This window comes from Agelaius phoeniceus, chromosome 1 (assembly GCF_051311805.1).
Source record: "Agelaius phoeniceus isolate bAgePho1 chromosome 1, bAgePho1.hap1, whole genome shotgun sequence".
Classification (NCBI taxonomy): Eukaryota; Metazoa; Chordata; class Aves; order Passeriformes; family Icteridae; genus Agelaius; species Agelaius phoeniceus.
Genome location: NC_135265.1, coordinates 63,212,031 through 63,233,557, shown reverse-complemented (window position 1 = coordinate 63,233,557; position 21,527 = coordinate 63,212,031).

Below are 21,527 nucleotides of genomic sequence, written 5' to 3'. Positions count from 1 at the left end.
TGGATTTCCAGATGCTTTTGAATGTTCCAGTGGCAGCAGGAGCTACGAGTGTTTATTTCCCCTTCTCCTATCTGCTTGGTGAGGAGATTTCAACCTCTTGTCCTGTTGGACTGTGTCGCCATTGTCTGTGCTTTTCTCATCTCCAGACTGGATCGCTGCCATGTGGTCTGCTCAGCTCTACGTCTGAGGACCACTCAGAAACTTCAGCTAATTGCAGTATGCAGCTGCCTGCTTACATATCCACATTTCAGACACAAACCATAGAGCGCAGATGGCACACAGGCTGCGCCAATTTTCAGTTCATTTCCAGGTGCAATTCGGGCCTTAGTTTCTAAATCTCCTTGTGATTTGAACCTGCTCGTCCCACAGAAACTACATCTGGCCACGAACACTAGGTCCACCATGGAGATAAGTTGGTGCCTTTGAACTGGAAGTCCTTGGAACATTTGGAAATGGCTTTGGGTTTTTTTCTCAGCAGAAGAAGGCCCACACTCATGAATTTGCTTACTTGTGTGGCAAACCTTCAGGGCACATTGCAAAACTTGTCTCTTTTGTTAAGCTTTAGTTTAAAATATTGGGGTGGGCTGTGAAGGGAGGTTTTGATGAGGACACTTTTACTTTCATTGTTGTCATGGCAGTATAATTCAGTAGGGAATGTGAGGTTTGATTTGTTTTTATTTTAACTGCAGCTAACGAAATCATTTGTGCAGAGCATAAATGAAATCAAATAAATAATTGCAATTGTTTCAGGCCAGTGCTGTTTACTGGAGAGCCAGGGAAGGAAAGACAAGAACACTGTATTTCCAGAAATTACTAACTAGGTATGGCCAAACAAAAGGGAGTTAACAGGCTACCTCTCTTAGCTCAAGTTATGGGATGCCACTGATAAGTTCCTTGCAAAGGGATCCTTGAGGTCTCATGTGATGTGTCCTTCAAACTCATATAGAGAACTTGCTGCAATATGAACTGCCATTGGTCTAGAGAGGAAAGGACAGAGACACTGAGAAAGAAAAGAAGAAAAGAAAGAAAAGAAAGAAAAGAAAAGAAAAGAAAGAAAAGAAAGAAAAGAAAGAAAAGAAAGAAAGAAAAAGAAGGAAAATGAAAGAGAGAGAAAGGGAGAGGGAGAGAGGGAGAGGGAGAGGGAGAGGGAGAGGGAGAGGGAGAGGGAGAGGGAGAGGGAGAGGGAGAAGGGAGAGGGAGAGGGAGAAGAGAGAAGAAAGAAAGAAAGAAAGAAAGAAAGAAAGAAAGAAAGAAAGAAAGAAAGAAAGAAAGAAAGAAAGAAAGAAAGAAAGAAAGAAAGAAAGAAAGAAAGAAAGAAAGAAAGAAAGAAAGAAAGAAAGAAAGAAAGAAAGAAAGAAAGAAAGAAAGAAAGAAAGAAAGAAAGAAAGAAAGAAAGAAAGAAAGAAAGAAAGAAAGAAAGAAAGAAAGAAAGAAAGAAAGAAAGAAAGAAAGAAAGAAAGAAAGAAAGAAAGAAAGAAAGAAAGAAAGAAAGAAAGAAAGAAAGAAAGAAGAAAGAAAGAAAGAAAGAAAGAAAGAAAGAAAGAAAGAAAGAAAGAAAGAAAGAAAGAAAGAAAGAAAGAAAGAAAGAAAGAAAGAAAGAAAGAAAGAAAGAAAGAAAGAAAGAAGAAAGAAAGAAAGAAAGAAAGAAAGAAAGAAAGAAAGGAAAGAAAGAAAGAAAGAAAGAAAGAAAGAAAGAAAGAAAGAAAGAAAGAAAGAAAGAAAGAAAGAAAGAAAGAAAGAAAGAAAGAAAGAAAGAAAGATAAGAAAGAAAGAAGAGAAGGAAGGAAGGGAAGGAAAGGAAGGGAAGGAAGGGAAGGGAAGGAAGGGAAAGGGAAGGGAGGAAGGGAAGGGGAAGGGAAGGAAAGGGAAGGGAAGGGAAGGGAAGGGAAGGAAGGGAAGGGGAAGGGAAGGGAGGAAGGGAAGGGAAGGGAAGGGAAGGAAGGGAAGGGAAGGGAAGGGAAGGGAAGGGAAGGGAAGGAAGGGAAGGGAAGGGAAGGGAAGGGAAGGGAAGGGAAGGGGAAGGGAAGGGAAGGGAAGGAAGGGAAGGGAAGGGAAGGGAAGGGAAGGGAAGGAAGGAAGAATAATAAGCACCAACAAAGCCTGGGTACAAAAACAGAACACATTAAAAGAGATCCCAATCCCTAATCCTAACCCTTTGTCAAAGAACTATTTTCTCCTTTTCTTCAGATTTTAGTCCCCCTTTGTGTAACCATCTCTGCCCTTTTTCTCAGGCTCTTTTCAGTTGGGTTAGAATATTGCAGATTAGAACTAAGCAGTCCCACTAAATAATTCTTACAGGGCAGAAATGAAAACTCCTGGAAAGAAGAGAGGCAGATTGCTGAAAATACCCAGATGATAGACCTGATTCTATTGAAAGGCACTTGCACATACATGTACAGAGACACACACAGGTAAATAGCTCATAATTTCTCAAAGCATTTCTTGTGTAACTCCACAGTCTGGAAATACCTCTAATCATTTTATGGACACTTGTATCCTTTTAGCTAGACACCTGTGTATATTTTTATTTAATAAACCAGCTATAATTAATGATTGCTTTTGGGTATGCAATGACAGTTGTAGTGCTTCGATTTCTGTAGCCATGTGAGGCAGAGCTTCTTGCCTAGAGCTTACAGGACAAAACCATGGACAGAACGCACTGCAGAAATCACTCTAAGAACCAGGAAAGGAGAGAAACCCAGGGCCCCAAAGCATGCAACCAGGAAAGAGGAGGGTATGTCAGCTCTTTGGAGCTGTGCTTTCTTTACCTTAGAAAAGCTTTGTTGAGGAGGTCTCCAGTGGTATAAAGAGGACTGAGAGCTGCCTCAAACCGGCAGCAGAAGGTTTGGTCTTTTTTCCTGTGATGAGGATTGGCATAGTTTTGGGAGAAATGGGTTTATACCATCTGCTTCCCCCTCTTATTCAGAGGAGAGGCAAAGGACAAGAGTGCCATGCACCACTCTTGGCAGTGTGACCTACAGGAGACCAATTTAAACTTCTGCCAGTAAAGTGTTCATCCTGCTGGATCATCATGTCTTCTGTCATCGTGTACACAGCTATGTCTGTAACCACCCCAACAGAGCAGGGTAAAGGTTTGTATCTGGGGGTTCACCTCTTGTGTTCCAGGCCTTTTCAGGTTTTTTGGGAGTTGAGGAACACCATTTTATTATTATTTTGGGGTTGGTTGGGGTGTGTTCATTGATTCTCTTGTTAGCTCTCTTTAAATGCTGAACATTTTCTCAGTTGCACTAACTCCTTTGCCAAATGTCACAAGTTAGTCGCCAATAATCTCAACATTTTCAACAGGTTCTTCATTAAAGTTAGCTTCAAAGTTGGTTTTCTCTTTGAAATCCAAGAAGAGAAGTCTGGGTTTTTTAACTCTGTTTTCATATGTGCAGCTCTCCATCCTAGGGAAAGCAGTGTGATATCTCTAACTTAAATTCACTCAATCATGAGTTCGCGTCCTCCAAGTCCAAAACTCAATGGGATGAAAGGAAGCAAAAAAACACTGCAAGCTGGACTTGTTACATGAAGAACAGGAAACCAGCTCTACATTTTGCAATCAGAGTACATCTTGCCCATACAGGCTTGTGTGAAAACTTCCACAGCAGTACCCACCAGCAGGACAAAGGCAGGAGGCATTTCCTGCACTGAGGGGATTGGCATCTGCACAAAACTGAGGACTGAAGCTGAGAAATGACACCTACCTGACAAAGTCACTTTGGATGCTACCTGAATCACCCTCTTTAGCAAAGCAGAATTGGAGAGGCACTGCAGAAGGGAATGCTGTTGTTTGAAAATCCAGAAGTTCCACTGTGTGCCAAGGCACTGTCAGGAGAGCACAAAGCAGGTTGGGGCAGGAGGCTTTCCTGGGGGGCAGAGGACACTGCTTGAGATGCAGGTAGCCTGGTACAGCTAGGCTTGCCAAAGCCGTACTCCTGCACCAAAACCCTGACTGCCACCCCCGAGCCAGAGCAAGAATGGACTTCCCCCCCTGGAAATATTATGGCTTTGGCAGGAGAGGACCTTGTCTGGAGATTGGTATGAGTCAATCGTGAGGGTCTTTTGTGTGTGTGCACGTCCATGTGTGTGTGCATTTACCAAGCATGCTGTCAGGGACTGATTTTCAATGATGCAAGTCTCCTCGAACTGATAACACTCTAAATAACAGGTGAGTGACTCCTGGCAAGAAGGAGATTGTCTGACCTCATTGTTTGCCTTTTTTCCCCTCTCTTTGTTCTTCACAAATAAAGGTTTTTTAATAAACTGAAAGGTCCTCCGCTCCTGCCTGATGATAAAATGAAAGGAACCAGTGAGGTATGGTACAACGTGGCAGCAAAAAAAGAGAAGCTCATCAGAAAATAACAAAGGTGCAAGTTAAAGATAAGGCAGCTGTCAGAGATTAATCCTGCTGGCCTGATTGTTTTCTTTAATACCAAGGCCTGCAATAGCAAGCGATAAGTTTGCTGAGTAATTTGGTTTTTGGTGAGGAAATAAAATTCAGGTAGGCCTCATAATTGATTTCCTTTTCTTTAGTTTTCTAAACATTAAACAAAACAAAACAAAAAAAAAAAAAAAAACCCCAACCTCTGCTTTGACTACACTTTCCTTTTTTCAAATTTGCTCCAAGACTGTGAGCTTTCCCCCAACCCAGGTCGGCAGGAAGGCAAATGCAGGGAGGGCAAAGCACCCTTTCCTTCTCCAGCAACCTCCTGGGAATACTTTTTTTTCATCCTAAGGACTAACTGTATCTCTTGGTCATAACAAAGTCTACCCATTTTTGACTTCATTTTACTGTCTGAAAGAGGGCAAAATGTGAGGTGGTGGGAAAAGGAAATTTCTAAAGAAAGTAGGTGCTGCCTGTCACCAGTGGGTTACCTGGTACCTGGACATGGCACTGGCCACCATCTGCAGAGGGAGGAAGGACAGTGTGGTACTCCTGGGGCTGGGGAAGAATCATTGCTGTCCAGCTGTGGAGGTCATCCAAGGGGGTCACACTCTGGGGGTCACCACAGCAGCACATGGGACCTCCTGTCATGTGCCTGGCCCTGGATGTGGAAGGAGGAAGAGCAGCCAGCAGGAGGGGTTATGTACCAAGCTGTGCTGGTGAAAATCCACTCCTCACCCAAACCTTCCTCCCTTACCCTTAGTGGGGCACACAGCCAGCTGTGGGGGCCAGGCACCCCGCATGCAGCACCTCTGGGACGAAGCAAGAGAGAAGAGAAATTGAAGGAGGGAAATCTCTCCAAATCAGGTTTGTCACAATGAGGCAGAGCCACTCTCAAGTGAAAAATGACACTGAGGGAGAGACAGTGGGAGTGTGAGTGTGCATATGTGTGTGTGTGTGTGCCTTGGTGCACATGTGTGTGAACAGGAGACAGCAGAGCCTTAGTTATTGTGACAAAATAAACAGCCCCCGGGATGCTCATCCAGAAGCTAATTTCTCATCTTATCTATTATGTGAATGAGATGGGAAAACAGTTTCCTATTTTTCACAGATATCACTAACATGAAAGATACAGAATAAATTCCCTTGAAGGCCATGCAGCCAGATCCAGCCACAGACTCATTTGTTCCAATGGAATGAATAAATGCAGTTAGGGACTGCCCATTGATGGGGAAAAAAAAGTCTGTGAAGCTTTCTATAGAAGCAAACGTGCTGCCACCAACTCCAAAACAAATGAAGAGCTTGGCACACACTTTCTCCTCGTCCATTGACAGCACACATGCAGGATCAAGGCTTTTGCAACACACAAGCACACACAGTTAAACCTTGCCATTTCTCTTGTTGATAACATTTCTAGTGTTATAATACAACACCGATGCTATTGGAAAAGGGAACCCACAATGAAGGACTTCTCTGCCCCTAGGGAGCTTTTAAGGGTGTAAGAGCAGGAAGTGATGAGTGTGCTGAGCCACCAGCCCTCAGCACACCAAGTGTAGGGTGAGGATTTGGAGAGTCTCATGCTACGGTCAAACATAGGGACCAGACCAGCTGTAGTAAAGCCAGTCTGTCATGAAAGGAGGCCATACATTTCTTTTAAAGCATAGACTCATGGAAAAACCCATGGGAACAACAAACAAATTTCTGTGTGTGTCCACTGACAGTCAATGGCTGCAACTACAGCTACAGAGGCCTCTGACAGAATGGAAAGTGTCATGTTAGCACTTTCCAGGCCAATTCTGCCCATTTTGTGTTGATTTTCATCTCTTTACTTTTCCCAGCAGAGGAAACACCGGACCAAAGTGCTGAGAGGCAGCAACCCATGGAAGGCCACCTCAAAAGTTTCCTTTGTCTTGCTTTTCCTCCGTCAAAGGCACAAATGGGAGTAGGGGGCAATGGGAGGAGCACCCAGCCTCCTTGCAAAATGGGCAGCTTCTCAAAGATCAGTCCCATCCCAGCCCCTGGCTGGAGGGAGAGCAGGACTGGGCAGGAAGAATGGCTTTTGACCAGACCAGAGTAAGATAGGCACAGCTGCATTGCACCATGCACAGCTGCATTGCACCATGCACACCCCTCTGTGCAATGGGCCCTGATCTCCACTCCCCATGTCCCACCTGCTTCCCTCCTTCTTAAATTTTAACTCTTGTCTCTCCTGCTCTTTTATTCCTGTCCTAGAGGCAGCAGGAGCTTTCTGCCTTCTGTCAGCCTCTAACCTTAAGCACATCTTCTGATCCACTGCAGCTGGAAAAGGGATATGTACCTGCCCCCTGCAGTGAGATTGGGTTTGACCCACAGCCCAGGGGAGTACCAAGTGTGTCAGGCATCCCTGCCTGCTGCCTTCCCATTGCTAGCAAGGATGAATCCAGATGATGAATCCAGATGATGAATCCAGATGATGCCCAGCATCAGAGGCTGGATGAGCAAAGAGGTGGGTAAATAGCTCACAGAGAGAGGAAAGTGGGAGAAAGAGAAGTGGGAAGTGGCAGAAGTGAGACCTGAAGAAGGTTAAAAGAAATGAGAAGAGACAAGTCTGGTACTTTAGTACAGTAAAAAGAGATGCTCCAGTTAAACTGCAGCAAGGCATTAGAGTAGGAGAAATGAAAATAAATTCAGCCTACAGTCCTAATGAAGTAAATTTCAGAGTGGGCTGAGACCTTAACTGATACAAATGAGGATCATTATCTTCACTCTGCTATCCTGCTCAGCACAGGGCAAGAAGTGCAGAGACAGGAGGGGACAAGCAAGGATGAGATGCAGTACAGTCCTGCCACCCTGCTGCTGTCCTGTGATGAGGAGCCTCATGCAGGGGGCTAGCAGCAGCACTCTCTGTGAACTGTGCAGGCCATCTGCAAGCCTCAGTCCTCTTGTGGCTTAACCCCAGCTCTTGGTCCAGTCAGGAGAAGGGCTTCTGGATGCCAGGCCATCAGGCTGGCAGGAGGAATGCTGGGTCTCTGGAGGGATGGGCTGTGAGCAGCTTTTGTGTTGTTCCCATGTGTGTCCTGACAGGACATTGGCAATATCAGCCACCTGTGGGAGTGGCTTCTTTGGTTTCAGCTGTCTTCCTCTGCCTGGCAATGCCCACTCAGCTGTTGGGGTCAGTCCTGGCGCCCTGGGACTGGGTTGAGCACCGTGAGATAAGAAACAGCAGGTACAAAACAAAGTGCTTTTCACCTGCCCATGATTACTGTTTGTCCCCAGGGTGAGTGAAGTGGGCACAGTTTTGATGCTTCCTGCTGTTACACAAAAAAAAACCAAAAAAAACCCAAACAAACAAACAAACAAACAAAAAACAACAAACAAAAAGAAAAAACCCCACCAAAAACAAAAACAAACCGAAAAATGCCAAAAAAAAGAACAAAAAAAAAAAAAGAAAGAAAAAAAGCACACATTGGTGCAAAGCAGAGCAGCAGCACATCTGCTCAGCAAAGCAGGGAACAAACCTTCCCCCCCATCCTGTTAGTGGGATGCAGACTCCTGGTGCAGCCAGAGAGGTTTCAGCACCTGCTGTGGCTGCGTGTGCCCCGCCAGGCTCACCTGGGAGCCCACCTCTCTCTCCCACCAGCCATCCATCTCCTCCTGACAGCAGCACATGGCCACTCTCCCACAGACCCGTGATTTATGTGGTGTGGAACTCACCACCATCAGAAATTAAAATGACCCCAAGATTTGCCACATCCAATATTAAACCTAGAGCCTTGCTGCCCTATCTCCTAACCTCGTCTTCTTCTGATCCCTCCTTCAGCTCTTTCCTCTCAGAAGGGGTGATGAAAGCTACACAGAAATACAGCAGAAGCTTTCTCTTGGTACTCTCCATCACTGTATTTACATGTTAATATTTCATCTCATATTTAATACTGACATCATAAATCCCTCTTGGCTTGGCTCGGTCAGGTATGACATGTAAGTAGGCAGTGACTTAGTTTCTGAGTATTTACCTCTAATGAAAAGAGCTGGAGTCCAGATAGGTCTGAGAAAAGAAAGATACATTAAGATAAATTCACTGTGGCATTAAATCAAACTCTTAATGGGATGTTTCATTTAACATTTCTCTAAGAGCCAGGCAAAAGCCTCTCATCCAGACTCAATGGAAACATTTACCTTGTATAAATGTCTCTGCTGTAGGTGCAGGGTAGTGGCAACAGAATTTAAGAGTGAAATTCCAATGCAAAACTGAAGCCCTTACCCAATTTAGTCTCTTTAGCAATGATCTCGATAAAAATCTCATTAAAAAGACACTGGAATGAAATCAAAATGAGTTAGGTGCTTTCAATCCAGAACACGTTGGCATTTTGAGGTCAGATTTTTGTTTTGAAATGATATTTGAGAATCTAATGTCAAAATGTTTTTAGGTAGTTTATTTTGAGGGTTGTATTATTTGTATTTCTTATCAGGATAGCTCTGATAACTGACATCAATGAACACCATAAAATTGCAATAATTAGCTTCCAAATTAAATAAATGACCAAGCGATCTACTTCTGAAATGCTACAAGGCAAATTTCCAAAAGTGAAATTTCAGAGAAAATATTTAAACAAACATATTTCTGGTTCAAACAGGGTAGAAATAACAGACCCAGTGAACTGAAAACTCAGTCTCAGCCATCTGTGGTGGAGGCTTGCATCTGAGCACTGCTCCCAAGCAGGCAGGCACTGTGCTTGCTTCTCTCTTAGGGTGCAGGCTAGGATGCATTGGGGTGGGAGGTCCTCTGCCTGACTTCTCCCAGCTTGGCCTCTGGGGCTGTAGGAGAGGAAAGGGGGTGCAGGAAGATGGATAAGAGCTCTAGCAGTCCACTTGTTAAAACAATCCCACGTCAGTGTTCAGGACAGCAGCATGCACAGTGTGGTTTTTGCATGCTAGAAGACCAGTCCAGACTCTCATTTTCACCACCATGTCACAGCAAATGAGTCATCTTCAATCTAAGCCAGACTTGGAGACAGAGGTTGGACCAGAATTCACATGAGATTTTGTTTATCTTCATTTTTCTGAGGCTGGACCATGGAGGGTTGCAGTTGGGTGGCAGGTTTGGGTTTTTTACACCACCACATTTGTGTAGGTGCAATGTGGTTTCCTCAACTGCTTCACAGTTGGGTTAGTGACATTTAGACAAGCACAGTGAAATGTAAACTCCAGCTACAACATCAGACAAACTCATTTTGCCCTGAAAAACCTCTTTTATTTTTCTTTGTTCTGGGGGAAGAAGGCATTCACAATATTGTGGTGGAGGTGTATGATCCACAGGGTTATGATAAAGGTGCCAAACCCTTCACAAGCCAAGTACACCTTGCATCAGGCCCACAAGTGTCATGGGTGAGGTGGTATCCGTTCCCTTTCCAAAGCAGCGGCAGCTAATTTCCCTTTCAGTACACACACCTGCTCAGCACACGCTCCAGGGTAGGTTGTATCCAAATCATCCAAAACTACAGCTTTGAGAAGACCCCATAAGAGCTACATCTTTGCCTCATCTAGGGGGAAGTTGCGTTATCCACCTCTCCCATCACACACTGGTTTCACCCAGTCTGGCTGCTGTGCCAGGAGCAGGCAAGAGGACAGCTGTGGCTTCCCTGGAGCTCTTTCCTAAGGAACTGATTCCGCCCCACAAGCCATCCCAAAATGAGTCTTGTCTGGCAGGTGCCCCTGGAGCAGCTTCAAAGGTGCCATGCCCTCAATTCCCCTCTCCTTCAGGGAAGCAGCTGGATCTATCCTGTCTGAAGGTCTCATTCTTGATATTGAATTTCACTGCTGAGGAATTTTTGGTGAACCAGGTGCCCAAACCACAAAGGTCACAGGAACAAAGATACAGACATCCCAAATATGGTCCTCCTCTCCTTGGATGCGATTTTGTTCATTTGAATACAATTTTCTTTTGTTTTAAAATCTGGAACAAAGATGATTTCAATACAAGGATACCTATTTATATAGATATACTTAACCAGCACCAAAAAGAGAAGGAAAGATTGGCTTTGGGAATGACTGGCTAAAACCAGAAGGACCCAGCATTTCTATTTTATTTATTACAATCTGCATGATTCTAGGGGGGACATGGCAATTAACAAACATAAGAAGACCAGAACTCTGCCCTGAGGAGCTGGTTTAGCTTAAATTAGGCAGACCAAGCACAAACAAGTCTGGATAACAAGAACATCTAGAATTTAAATAGTAAATATTAAGATAAAAATCAACTACTGCTTGAGGCCATAAGTCACCCTTTAATTGACAGCAGTTCAAAGGAAAGTTTCCCAGGGGTGAGCCATTCCATAACCACCTGCTGTGGGATTTTCCTCCATCCCCTCAAAGCACATGGCTCCAGCAACTCCTGGCCATAGGCTCAGAGCTCAGGGCTCAGCTGAGCCATCTCTGCTGACATCTGACCTCTCCTATCAGGTCTGACCATGCAGGCTGTGGCTCTCCAAAAGATGCTGCCAAATGGAAGAGAAGGCTGATGGAAAAGTGCACCCAACTGCAAAATACTGAAGAAGGGGTCAGGGTGGAAAAGCCTGAGCCACTCATGACTCAGGACCTGGACAAGGACACTGGAAATCTGGATTTCATCCCAGCCTTGACCTTGGTCAAGTTCCTCTGTCTCCATTTGCCTGCTCCCACTCCCAAATGTCATCTGCCTTCATCACACTGTTTATAAAACTCTTTGGGGCAGCAACTGGCTCTTGCTACACTCTTGTACAACACTGCTCACAACAGGGTCCTAGTCCTCCCTCAAGGCTGCTGGCATGGATTTAATGAAAAAAAAAATAAAAGTGAGAGGAAAAAAAGGTTTAAAAACTTCAAAATCTGTTAAAATATTTAAAGATAGGCAACTAAAGGGAGTTCAAATGAACCTCAGCTAAAGATCTGATTTCCAGTGTTGCTACTAATTATTACAAATAAAAAAAACCCCAAATCTGGCTTTGAATGATCAATGAATAATGGCTAGGACACATTTTTCACCCAGGAACAATGGAGAATTTCACATTGAATACATTTTAGATGAAAAAAAAAAGACATTTTTTTGGGATTTTCCCTCCTTTTGGCAAAAATTTGCCATCATTTTAACAAAATTAGCACTGAAGTTACTGCTGAGTGGTTTTGCTCTCTGAAAAAGAAAGACTGCTTGCAGTAAATGAAATATCGCAAGAGTTATCCTGCTAACAAATTTCACTAAAGGCTACTATGGCCTATTTCACAAGAAATTTTTAAAAAGTCTGTTCTGGTCCCTGCACAATGAAAATAACTTAAGAAGTTCAAAATTTGACAAAGCTGTTTTCCTGAATTGAGGCCTGCTCTATTTTTCACGCAGTGTTGACAAGAGCAAGATGAGAAAGAAATGCAGTTTCCATCATCTATTCAATCTCTGGCCCCTCTAACTATTAGCAAAAGCGCCTTTTTCACTGGTGTTTTCTTGTTAAATAGAAACTCTTCCCATAGAAACACAACTCAAAACCATCAAATCATTTCACAACTGACAGATGGTAACAGCCATCCATGCAGCCCTCAGCTGGTTTTAGCCAGAGAAGTGGAGGCAAGAACTGCTGTATCATGATCAAACCCTGCACACCTCATCCATCTTTTAGGATTTCCTCTCTGAAATAAAGGCACAAAAAAGCTGCAGTCATACAACTCACTGGTAAAGCCATCTTACACCCATTGCTTTGCTCCTCCTTGAAATTAATTTTTTAAATAAGAATTAATATTTTTTTAAATAAGGATGTAGGATTCTCTCTTTCTGCTTCCCCCAACTGAATTACCCAGCACACAGAAAAAGGTGAGCAGCAAGATGAGAACATTCAAAGGTTCCATATGGTCTTGAAATCCAGATAAAGCTGTTCCCCACCACAGGAAAAATTTATCAGCATTGTCCTGTTGTTTTGTAAAACAATTTCTTCCAGAGCAGGCAAGCCAGGAAAATGCCAAGGGGCATAGGGATGAACAAGGCTATGTGGGAACCTGCCATTCATTGTCTGTGTGCAATTACAGTTTCAGCCTGGCAAGCTACTTACTGTCAGTAATGGTCACTCACCAGCCTCTTTGGAAGCAATTTGTGGCCTTGGTCTCTTGTCTGAGACAGGTAACTTCAGGTAACACCAGCTCTGCCAGGCTCAAAGCTGTGTCCAAGCATCCCAAGAGATGGACCAAATGAAAATCCTGCATGAAAGGTGTGAGGTTCTTCCAGAAGGGAGCAGTGCATGTGAGGGAAGCTGCCCCTGCTGCTGTGGTGGCTTTGTGTACAGAGGGTTTTCCTTTCCTTCCTGGAACTCCCCACCCCGCTGCTGCCACACTCACTGAATTCACAGGAGATGGAAAAGCAATGCCTACAGAGAGGTTAGCTGGCCATGAGCCCTCAGCCTCGTCCCTCACAGATGTTTGGCCTCCTCAGGAAAATGGCTAGAATGGACTTTGGGTGCCACTTTCAAAGGACCTGAAAGAAAAACAAACATTTGCAAATGTTTCTTGCTAGCATTTTCAGGTCAGAAACACAGGCAGCCTGGAACACACATAACATTGCAGAGCACCCTTCACACCATGCCACCATCCAGCCCCTTCTGTACCTCACTTGCACTTCCAGAACAGCCTTCATGTATGCATGCAGTGCTAAAGAAGTTTGAATTGAGGAAACTCCCATGTAAACCACCCTAAAGAAAATTCCTTCCATACACTGATGATTCCTAGCTTCTACTACAGCGACTCTCATGGAGCTGTGACATTCAAGGAGGATTTGTTTGTAGCACTCAGATATATCATTATCTGGACAATTTTTCTTGTGAGGTTTATTTTTTTTCCCTGCATTATTGAAATGCCTGCACTGTACTCCTGCCCTTACCTTAATATTTGTGGCACGAAGACAAAGTAAGCAAGGAAGAGTCCATCACAATGTGGAAATAAAGGGCAAGGAGTGGTAGGAAAAGGGAGAACAGTTTTAAATTAAATGGGGAGAGAATTAGGTTAGTTGTCAGGAAAAAATTATTTGCTCAGAGCATGGTGAGGTACAGGAACAAGTGGATGCCCCATCCCTGGAAGTGCTCAAGGCCAGATTGGATGGAGCTCCAAGCAACCTGGTCTGGTGGAAGGTGTCCCTGTCGACAGCAGGGGGGCTGGAACGAGATGATCTTTAAGGTTCCTTCCAACCCCAAAAATTCTGTGATTCTTTGAAATAAAATATGAAAAAGAACACATGCAAAAGGAAGGAAAAACCAAACAAAACACAACCCGAGGTTTTACAAAAGCCTGTATAAATTGTCTTTGGGGCTGAAGGAGAAAGAAATGCATTTGCCTCAGGTGAAGGAAAGCTAAATCCATTTATGCGCAAGCTGCAGGATTTTAGCCATTTCACTGATACAAAACACATCAGCATTAGTGGCTGGCAGTACTGAGAATACCTTCTCATCCCTGACCTGCTAGTGAGCTGAGGGTCTGACCGTTTTTAGGCACAGAAAGGAAACATTCAGGATTTATTTTAAACGCAGTGGAGAGCTGAACAATTCTATGTTTCCCTTTGGGGAAAAACAAAAAAGGAAAAGAAAAGAAAAAAAGGAAAGAAAAAGTAAAGAAAAAGAAAAAAAAAAGGAAAAGAGGAGAAAAAGAAAAAAAGAAAAAAGGAAAAAAGGGAAAAAAAAGAAAGGAAAAAGGAAAAAAAGAAAAAAGGGGGAAAAAGAAAAAACAGGAAAAAGGGAAAAAGGAAAAAAGGGGGAATAAAGAAAAAAAAGAAAAAAGAAAAAAGGAAAAAAGGAAAAAAGGGGGAAAAAGAAAAATAAAAAATAAAAAAGGAAAAACTAAAAAAAAAAAAAAGAGAAAAAAAAAAAAAAAAAAGCAGTAGGAAAGAAAGGGGAAAGGAACCCAGGCCCTCGTTTTCCTTTGGCTTCGCAGCCGCCCCTGTGCAGACGCCGCTGGGCTTGCAGCGCCAGCTCCGAATTCTTGGGGGAGCACTGCCCCCTGCCGGGCACTGCCGGGCACTGCGGGCCCGCCCCGCCCGCGCCCCGGCCTGGCCTGGGGCCTTGCCCGGGATGGGCGCCCACAGCCTCTCTGGGCAGCCTGTGCCCATGCATCGCCTCTCTCGCAGGCAAGAATGTCTGCCTAACAACTCATCTAGACCTACTTTGCTTCTAGAAAGCCATTGCCCCATGTCCTATCACTGCGTGCTTTTGTAAAAAGTCCCTTTCCAGCCTTCAAAGTCTCTCTCCAGTTTTCAAAATGGAGTCCAGGAAGGGCCAACTTTCCATCGCATCAGTCCTATTCCCTTCTCCACAATATCACGCCTGAACACTTAGAAGCATTTGGGTTTACTAACTTAATTTAATTATGGTCAGCTCCCTCAGAATGACTGACGGATGGACACGTGGTCATTTCCCCCACTTGTGCTGCACTGCTGAGCCATTTTTTAGCCTAAATAGGTACAGACAGCTTTGGTGCATCTGCCTGATGGCAGCGGGCTGGGAGCAGTGGTACCCCTGGAAGCACAGCCCCCTGCTCGGGGCAGGCTGTGGGTGATGTCCTCCAGCACTGCCTGACAAGGTGGGCAAAATCCTGCTGCCACCAGCTGTGACAGCCCAGTCAGGCACAGGAGGGCTGGACTAGGAGCACTAAAGCAAGAGCTCTGAAAAAACCCGTTTTCCTCTGAGTGTTTGTGTGTGTGTGTGTGTGTGTGTGTGTGCAATTTCCATAATAATTGTGTCTGTTGTCTGCAGACATGAATTCATTACAGCAGGAGGTAAGAGAACAGCCAGCCTCAATATACATTTCAAATTCCTTACTACAGCCTTGATTTATAAGGCACAACCTGAAACACTGACTAGCTCGTTGCCTCTCAGTGAACTGAATTTAGCGTGATAGCTGAGAGGACTGAAAAACAAATGAAAAAATTTTGTTCTTGAAACACTCCATCTCCGTATTTTTCATTTTTGAGAGTTGCTAGCTGTGTCCTGGGTATCCCCCTGCTTCCCCCACTCCTTCCCCCTCCTTCCTCCTGTGCATGCTCCATCGGCACTTGCATTAATCCGGGCCCGAAAGTACTAAATTGATTCACAGTAACGCAGGCACCCAGGGGCAGAATATTCCGGGAACAAATGAATTAATCATCTCAGAGCCTCTGTGCTAACCCACATAAAAGCCCACTGCCCAGAGTGGTGGTGATGAGGGGCTCAGCCTGGCCCCTCAGCCGACCACACAGCATCCACAGCAAGCATCCCATCTGCTGGACATGCACATGCAGGCTGCCAGGCACGAGCCCATGTGAGACAGTGCTCTTTGAAGAACTCCAGCATGGAGGAATTGGTCTAACAGGGAATCCTACAGAAAGAGAGAGGTCTGCAGTCATTATGAATGGACCTTCACGGCAACAACAACAGGAAACAGAAAATAATGTTTTGCAATTAGGACCCGCAGCTGCCGCAGCACCAGCGCGCCGGCTATACACAGGTGCAGCTATTACAGCAATGAATAGCACACACTAAAGGTGCCATCCACACAGGCAATAACACCAGGGCTGAAAAGGTATTTCCATTTGCAGCCTGATGTCGGGAAGGAAAAAAGCACAATAAGTAGGCTGTCTCTCAGCCACCCAGGCCTCAGCCTTATCTGGAGCACCAGCTGCGCAGGTGAGCACTGGCAGAGAGCTCCTTTCACCATCTGACTGGGGAAACCAGGTAATGTCTGAGTCGAGACCATGAGGCTTCAGCCAGTTGAAAAACTGGCAATTTTTTTGCTTTCTTTGTTGTGAATAGAAAGGTTTTAGAAGTTTCTTCCCTTCCTGTTATTTAAAACACTCAAAAGGTTTTTGAGAGTAGGGGAAAGCCACGATTCTCTCTTCTGGTCCCTTTCACACAACACTCTGGCAGTGCCATTCCGCTGACTTCAGTGGCAGGGTCTCTTACTGGTGGGAACAAGAGACAACCAGACACAGAAAGAATGCTGGGGGACCCATTCATCAATATTTTGCCCTTTCACCCCACCCCTGTCCCTGTGTCAGCCCCATGCAGCAGCAAGTGAGCCTGGAAAAACCTGACTCCAGCCTCAGTTATGCTGCTTCTGTGACCTCCTGCTGGTGCAAAGTGGCTTAATCTTGTTAGGCTCCATCGTGATCTATTGCAGCTCTCAACCACTCTCCAGTGGCATAGATCTGTGATCCCAGGGGCACAGGATGGTTATTTCTCTACACTCTGCTTTGACCCCCTAAATCTTAGAGATGAGTCTTAGAAAGGGAGAGGGAATCACAGACTTATCAACCCCTTGCAAAAAAAAGAAACATTTTCCAGACTGTTTTACCACACACACATATCCTTTCTTTCATCAGAAAGGGGCTCTGTTTCAAAAACACTTTGCAAAGAGCTAAGAGAAGAGCAGAATAGGGGTTAGCCAGTGCAATCAGGCATCCTGCCCCTGGGTGAGCTCTTATTTTTCTGATCTGTAGGCCACTAAATATTTTTTTCACTGGTGGTGAAGATGTCTAAATCACAAATGTAAGGCTAGCATCAGGTTTGCCTTTTTCTCATGGAGGTCTTGGTCGCTGTCCACAGACCCACAAGCATCCACAAGTCACAGACCCCTGTGCAACTCATGCAGCTGTCAGAGGTACAAGGGTGTCCTCATCCCCCTCACCTCTGCCAACTCTGAGCCCATGCCAAGCTCTGTGTTGCCACAGAGCCACACAGTTTAAAGCTAATGTGGGTAAACAAGTCCACCATAAACTGCACCCTTTTGACTTGCACGGACACAAACCTAAGCTTTTATTAATTTTAATTTTTTTTAATTTTGTGTAGGAAAATCAAATCACTTGTCACCTCGGCCTCACTGCTACCCACCAGCTTCAGCTGGGCTTTTTTGGAATGAGCCAGTTGAGCATGGAGACACGGGTGTGAGGCTCAGGACTGCCCTGCTGGGGTTGCCTGACCCAGCACAGCGTGGGACAGGGCTGTGACATCCCAGATATAGCTCTGTCCTCTGACCCAGGATGGAAGCTGAGGAAGGGTCCGGATGTTTTCGGACTGATAGTGCCAGGAACCCACTGGATGCAGGCAGGGGAAACAGCTACCCCCAGCACCAAGGCAAAAGCATCCTCCAGATTCCTGAACAGGTCCCAGTTCACCAAGGTAAGCAGAACCAAGTTCTTTTTATAGGCCTTAAAATTGAGGAAGGCAGTAAAATTAATTTGAAAACTTTGCAGGAAGCTGGCATAATGAAAACAAAAGTGGATTGATGCACTGGCTGGCATACCCTCACTCTGGGAAAGCGCTCAGGCAGCCACTTCCAGAAAAGCTGGAGCCTGCTGGAAGAGAGCACAAAACAGGAAACACTGCTCAAAGGAAGCTCACAGACAAAGTGGCAATGTGGAAGAAATTATAATCATTAATACAGCGCCTGAAGTGTGCAGGGGAGCCACAAAAGATTGAGAAAAAAGACCCAGAGATTTGATTTTTCCACTGCCCTTCATCAGCAGCAGTCATTTTATACCAGCACAAAGCGGGAGTGCAATCTTCACAGCACAGAACAAGTGCACTTTCTGTTGCCTTTCTCTTTATTTTCCTGCTGCAAAACTCCCAGGGAAAGGGGCAATCAACACCATTTGTCCCTGACCACTGGGGCTTGGAGCCTAAGCTAGGACAGAGACCATAAACAACAGACAAACGGAGAGGAAAATCACTGAGAAGAGCTACCACATTTATCTCTGGCTAGGATGGTAGAGACAATAAGAATAAACTGGGGACAGCATCCACTGACAAGCTGCAGAAAAATCAGAGTTATAGAAAAGAAAAACTTGTTCCTTCTCTTAATTTGATTGTGCTCCAGAGTTTTGCCATAATCAGTCTCTTCTAATATCAAAAGCAAACCAAATTAGAGCCTTAGATAATAACATTTTAAGCTGTAGTTCAGATTCAGTCACTTCTGTATATCCATCATAGCAAGTCAGCAGCAATAAATGAATAAGGATTGAAAGACAGGCATACAAAACAGGTATGTAATGTCACCAAGGCCAACCAGCAGCTTTTGGCTGTAGCACCAGCTTTCAGCAGTCCAACAGTGCACTCTCAGGGCGTTTGAGGTTTGTCCTGTGAGGTGCCCCCACACTTCAGGTGCTGTGGTTTCTCCAGAGTGAAGAGGGTTAAGATTTCAGTTCTTGGTTCCTGCTCTCTGAAAAGCTGTGGCTTGAATTAAGAGGTGTCTTGCTCAGGTTTACTGTGGATGGGAATATGTTTCTGCCAGGTCTGTCTTCAGGTCCTCGGTGCAGATGAGCAGCAAATCAAACTGCTTGTGAGATTTTCACTACTAGTACATTGAGAAATTTAAACATACCTAGGTGGCATGTAGGTTTACAACAATGAGCAAAGGGGCATGTCAGGTATAACTTCCCCTGAGTAAATTAAAAACACATATATTCAGCAATTATTTATTTGCTACATCAAGTCCAGAGCAGATGACTTTTGCATGATTTGTATCTCTGTGACAGAGGAAGTATGTTTGGTCTCTCTACACTCTGGCTTTATAAGGCTTCATAGAGACATTCAGATGTATATTAGTTGTATCCTAATTTGTATATATGTTCTGTGATAATGTTTGGACTAAGCTTCTAACAGAAGGGAAAAAAAAAAGGGGGTAATGTTCAAAGTAATAGGTCACTTTCCCCTAAACCAAAAGCAAGCAAACAAAACCAGAACAAACTTTGTGGCTAGATCCTTTATTTTGTAGTTTTTAAAACAGAGAAGGAATATTTTTTTTATCTGGATATCTAGAATATTCTTCCAGCTCAGAAATATTTGTCTCCTCACTTGCACTTTCTTGCAGCAGTCTCTGAATTCCTTTGAGCCATTAAAGGATTTTGTCCTCAAGTCATTCCCATTAGGGGAATATTCAATTTAGAAACTTGCCTCCTGCTCAAGGTTTGCATGTGAAATTCACAGTTAACATCCCTCCTCACTGTGTTTCAGGTCAGTGCCCTAGCCACTGAAGAGAGAGAGATATTTAACAATTAAATAGTCCTCTAGGCTACATCCGTATGAGGCAGTCCAGGAGTGCCTCCCAGCCCAGGGCTCTACGTGCCCTGACTGTTTTCACTCCATGCTGGAATGGTTATCACCCTGCCTCTCCTCACACTCCCCATGCTATAGGAAGGAAAATTCTCTCAAAGGGTCAGGAAGGACACAGAGTGCCCTCCAATCCTCAGAGCAGGCGGCTGGGGTCTTTGGCCACAGAGCCAGCCCCACAGCTGAGCACTGCTGAAGAGCTGGGCACGAGCCCCACAGTTATCTCCTGGTGTCTGAATACCTTGTGTAAATCTGTCCATTGCTTCAGGCACCCAAGAAGTGGAGCAACCTGAAAGGCAGGAGGATGTAAGGATGTATTTTTGCCTGCTCAAAGACGACACAGTTCTGCTTGTAGAAAGCGAGATATTTTTCTATTCTCAGGCTTTTGATATTAAGAATTAGCTATCCACTTTCCAGAAAACAGGGAATTAGTCTTTCCAGACTACGTGTTTAACAGAGAAGAAATGAATCTTCATGAGCTCAAGACATATTCCCTCTTCTTCTCTTAGCCCCTCACCCCCTGCCTCATATCTCTTCTATGCAGTTTTTCAAATAGTTTAATAATATTCACAGGGACATTAGATTAATTGGATTTTAATTCCAAATGACTGTGAAAGCAGAGAAGTGAGTCACCAGTCCATGCTAATGAGAAGATCTATTAAGGACCCTTCTCTGATAGACACATAGAGTAGGGTTATAAATATTTCATATTCAATTAATTGAATTTTGCCCCCTGTTATATGATGCTGCCCTGGAATGTTAATCAACTGGGACCAGAGAGAGAGGGAGAGATGAAGAAAGAAGGGGAGAAAAAAAAAATCTAAAAGACAGTCTTTAAACAACATCAGAGCCGTTCCCATCCTCAAATCCTCCCAGTTCACACAGTGCCCTGCACATCAGAGCAGAGGCTTTCATACAGACTGCATCTGGTAACACACAGTGGATAAATTAATGTTAATTAATCAGACAGTCATTTTATGGAGAACTGTGCGCAAAAGGTTATTCGAGCCCTGCTGCAAATAGATTTATAGGTATAATTGCCATGTTGAATGACCCTCTGTACATGGGCTCATTAAACTGGCCATCAGTCAAGAAGTCTAATTGAGGAAGGCCCATATCGTGCCGCTGGGACCACGCGCTGGCTGCAAACAAACCCGCTCCGCAGAAGCCAGCTCTCTGAAAGCTGCCAGTAATGCCACTTCCCATCCTCTGGGCACTTCTGCCACTGCTTCTCCTGCCAGCTGAAACTCCGGGCAGAAAGGAGAGAGGAGAGCTCCCGTGCACATCATTGTGGCTTTACACCATTTGCAGAACACACGGGGGGACTGGGTGCAGCGTGGAAATGGTCTTATTGACAGCTGCGCTTTCCAAATGCCTCTCTGGCCTTGGCAGCTGGGAACAGCTTGGATGCACAGGCTTCAAAGGCGCCAAGATCAGAAGGCAAATATAAAGACACTAAAGATTCTTGATGACATTTTATGTTTCAAGAGCATGTTTTGATTTGGAGTGGGAGGAACATGGGAGAGTCTAGGCCAGGAGCCGAAATGTCCAGGCACAGTCACATAGTGTCTGGGGCAGCTCATGGGGCTGCAGCTCATGGGGCTGCAGTTCTTCCCTCAGTGCCACCCAGGTCCTACAGCTATGCTGTGGCAGACAGTCATTCCCATGGGGGCTGTGTCCAGCCCTGTGGGTCCTGGGTCCAACATGGAGCCCTCCAAAACAGCAGACAAACCTTGCCACCATTCCTAGCAGCAGACACAGGAAGCCATACAGGAAGACACAGGCACTTTGAAAATTTGCCTTTTCTTCTTCTTGTGGAATGAGCTGCGGCTCACAGTCAATTGTCACAGTCTCTATGCCTCCAGTCCCCACCTATGCAATTGTTTGTTTGAGGATTGCCCCTTATTTCACACGCCCGAGGACCCCGCACCCTGATTTACACGCTGAGGGCTGCAGTTGCAATTCTCTCTCACACATGCTGTGGATCACACATGTGTTCCCAGAGTGGAGACAAGGAGGGAGTACATGGGACTCCCCACTACCCCAAAGTGTCCTGGGCAGCCACTCACTAGGCCAGCCAG